A 3,757-nucleotide genomic window follows, 5' to 3' on the forward strand; every position below is an offset into this window, starting at 1 on the left:
TACCCATGTAGGTATATGTAGCCCTTACTTAAATATCTTGACTCCTTTATACAAAGTAATTTTATGCCTGTTTTATCAGCTATTATTTTATGAATTTCTATCATTTTGTTTTGGATATTACTTGTTACTGTTGTCATCATATTTTGGCATTATAGAAATATTTTGCCATGTATATCCTTATGGGAAGTTCCTTGTGTCCATGTGCACTTGAGAGTTTCTCTTAGCAAGATACCTACCAGCTGAATTGCCATCTTATAGCATCTGCTGACATGTGGGAGAAGGGAAATGCTAAGCCTCAGTTCACTCTAGAGGTCCTGTCCCATCTAAGGGGATAGAAAAAAACTAAGAAACACTTGTGAAGTTTACAGTCCAGAGGCACAGTCTCACTAAAAGATTGAGACTGAAGCATGAGACTATAGAATTCTTCCCTTTCCCCCACCTCTTACCACTGTATTGCTGAAGGCCTATTTACAGCAGTTCTTTTTACCCAGTATATCATGCCAGGCAATCAAGAAAAAAAAGTACAAAGCATAATAAAAGACAAAAAACACAGTTTGAAGAGACAGAGCAAGCATCAGAACCAATAATGGCAGGTGAGTTGGAATTATCAGACAAGGAATTTAAAACTACCATGATTAATATGCTAAGGGCTCTAATAGATAAAGTAGACAGCATAAATGACATATGGGTAATGTCAGGTAAGCTGAGAGTTGAAAATCTTAAGAAAGGACCAAAAAGTGATGGTAGCAATAAAAAACATTGCAACAGAAATAAAGAATGCCTTTGGAAGGTTTATTACTAGACTGAACATTGCAGAAAAAAGAATCTCTGAGCTGAAAAGCAAAAACTGAAAAGCAAAGAGAACAAAGACTCAAAAAAAAGAAAGAAAGAAAGAAAAGAAAACTGAAAGCAAAGAGAAAAAAAGAATGAAAAAAAAAACCAAAACAATATCCAAGGAACATAGGACAATTACAAAAATTGTAATATATATATGTAATATATAATATATATATGTGTGTGTATGTGTGTATATATATATATATATATATATATATATATATATATATATTAGGAATACCAGAAAGAGAAGAAAAAGACAAAGGAGCTAAAGAAATATTTGAACTAATAATGACTGAGAAGTTGCCCCATATTAAAGTCAGACATTAAACCACAGATCCAGAAAGTTCAGAAAATTCTAAGCAGCTTAATACCAAGAAAAAGTATACCTAGGCATATGATTTTCAAATTCCAGAAAATCCAAGATAAAAAAAATTCCTGAAAGATGCCAAAGGAAAATAGCTTCCTATCTATAGAGGAACAAAGATAATAATTATATCTGACTTCTTAGAAACCATGCAAAGAAGTATAGATAAATAAAGTGCTGAAAGAGAAAAAAAAGCCCTACAGATGTGGAATTCTGTACCCTGTGAAATTATCCTTCAAAAACAAAGGAGAAATAAAGATGTTCTTAGACAAAAACTTTCCTTAGACAACAAAATTGAGGGAATTTGTTGCCAGTAAACCTGCCTTTCAAAAAATAGTAAAATAAATTCTTTAGAAAGAGAAAATAATATAGGTTAGAAATTTAGATCATTTAAAGGAAGAGCATTGAAGAAGGAATAAGGAAAGGTAAAATAAAAACTTTTGTCTTATTTTTAATTGATCTAACAGATAACATTTTGTTTAAAATAATAGAAACAATGTATTCAATTGTGGATGCTTTTATATACGTCATATATATATGTTTATATATATGCCAGCCAACATATACATGTTTATGTATGTTTCTATATAAATGAAAGGAATGACATCAAAGATACAGAGGACAGGAGGAAAGAAATAGGATTTTTTTGTTATATTTATACTACTCATGAAGTAGTATAAGTTATATTTATACTACTCATGAAGTGGTATAATGTTATTTGAAAGATGACTTGGAGAATTGATGTTACCAAGATGGTGGAGTAGGAGACCCTAGTCTCTCTCCTCTCACAAAGATCAGCAATTATATAGCTATCCATGAAAAAAATAGATCTGGGAGAGCTCAGAGATCTACAAAAGGACACACATAAACAATTTAACAAAGTCTGGAAAATAATACAAAAACAAAATGAGAAGTTGCACTGAGAGAAAACATAAAGAAATTTTGGAGCTGAAGAAAACAATAACTGAAATTAAGAATTTACTAGAGAACTTCAACATCGGACAATACTAAACAGAAGAAGGAATCAGTGAACTCAAAAACAGAATATTTGAAATTATGTAATCAGAGAAGCAAAAGGAAAAGAGAATAAAAAGGAATGAAGAAAGCTTATGGGACTTACGGGATACCATTAGGAGAAACAATGTATGTATCTGAAGTTCCAGAAGAAGAAGAGAAAGAGAAAGGAGCAGAAAGCTTATTTAAAGAAATAATGGCTGAGAACTTTCCAAACTAGGGATTTAGATATCCAATTTCATGCAGCTAATAGGTCAACCCCAAAAGTTCAGTCCAAAATTATTGTCTCTAAGAAATATTATAATACAGTTGTTTAAAATTAAAGTAGAAAAAAATAAAATTAAATTAGAGTCGAAAGAGAATCTTTAAAGCAGCAAGAGAAAAAAATTTTTTCTCATGTAAGGGAACCACTCATAAGGCTATCACCAGATATTTCATCAGAAATATTTCAGGTAGGGAGAGAATGGAAAATATATTCAAAGTGCTGAAAGATGGGCAGCCCGGGTGGCTCAGCAGTTTAGCGCCACCTTCAGCCCAGGGCCTGATCCTAGAGACCCGGGATCGAGTCCCATGTCGGGCTCCCTGCATGGATCCTGCTTCTCCCTCTGCCTGTGTCTCTGCCCCTCTCTCTCTCTCTCTCTTTGTGTGTGTGTCTCTGTGTGTGTGTGTGTGTGTGTGTGTCTCATGAATAAATAAATAGTCTTTTTCTTTTAAGTGCTGAAAGAAATATCCAACCGAGAATACTTTACATGGCAAAGTTGTCCTTCCGAAATAAAAATGAGATAAAGACTTTCCAAAACAAACAAAAACTGAGGAAGTTATCACCACTCAGCTTGCCTTACAAGAAATGCCAAAAGGAGTTTTTCAAGCTGATATGAAAGGATACTAATTAGTTACATGAAAATGTATGAAAATACACAACACACTGGTAAAAGTAATCATACAGGCAGATTCTGAATACCCTAATTGCGTAATATTGTGATGTGTTAGCCACTCCACATGAGCCTTTACCCTTCACAAAAATTAAGGGAGGAAGGTCTGAATAGACATTTTTCCGAAAAAACATGCAGATGGCCAACAGACACATGAAAAGATGCTCAGCATCACTCATCATCAGGGAGATACAAATCAAAAGCACAATGAAATATTACTTCACACCTGTTAGAATGGCTAAAATCATAAAAACAAGAAATAACAAGTGTTGGTGAAGGTTTAAAGAAAAGAGAACACTTGTACAATGTTGGTAGGAATATAAATTGGGTAGCTGCTATGGAGAACAGTATGGAGGTTTCTCTAAACATTAAAAATAAAACTACCATATGATCCAGCATGTTGTTATTATTTATGATGGTCAAGACATAGAAATAACCTAAGTGTCTATTAATGAATGAATGTATAAAGAAAATGTAGTATACAAGCATGCCTCAGAGATAGTGTAGGTTCAGTTCCAAACCATTACAATAAAGCAAGTATTGCAATAAATTGAATTGAATTAATTTCTTGGTTTCCTAGTGCATGTAAATGTTTGTGTTTACATTA

This window comes from Vulpes lagopus, chromosome X (genome assembly GCF_018345385.1).
Source record: "Vulpes lagopus strain Blue_001 chromosome X, ASM1834538v1, whole genome shotgun sequence".
In the NCBI taxonomy this organism is placed as follows: Eukaryota; Metazoa; Chordata; class Mammalia; order Carnivora; family Canidae; genus Vulpes; species Vulpes lagopus.